Source organism: Solanum pennellii, chromosome 4 (genome assembly GCF_001406875.1).
Source record: "Solanum pennellii chromosome 4, SPENNV200".
Classification (NCBI taxonomy): Eukaryota; Viridiplantae; Streptophyta; class Magnoliopsida; order Solanales; family Solanaceae; genus Solanum; species Solanum pennellii.
Genome location: NC_028640.1, coordinates 61225227 through 61225731, shown reverse-complemented (window position 1 = coordinate 61225731; position 505 = coordinate 61225227).

Sequence of the window (505 nt, the reverse complement as noted above, 5' to 3'; positions counted from 1 at the left end):
ATATATATATATATATATATATATATATATATATATATATATATATATATTTCTCTCGCTTTATACAAATAAATTTGTGTTTCTATAAAGTGAGAGAGGCGAAAGAGATACTGGAGAGCGAGAAATGGAGAGTGGCGAGCGAGAAATCTTGGGAGAGAGGCGAACGATAATTGTTTGCTACGGGTTACAATTAAATCGTACTGTAGTTATAGCATTTAATTTGAATTAATATTTTGCTATTTTATACAATTTTTCCATAAATTAAAGTGATCATTTCGCTAAGTAATAAATAATATGTATGTATTTAGTGTAATATAGGTTGTTAGTCACCAAAGTAGTCAGACTAGAGAAATTAATGTCTACACATATAATATTTATGATCACTCGATGCATGTACTATGTTTCTATAATTTTGTAGTCATCAAAGGGGTCAAACTAAAATGTATAAAATTATTCACATGCACAAAAATTTATGATGTTATGTGTATTTGTATTTATATAGCTT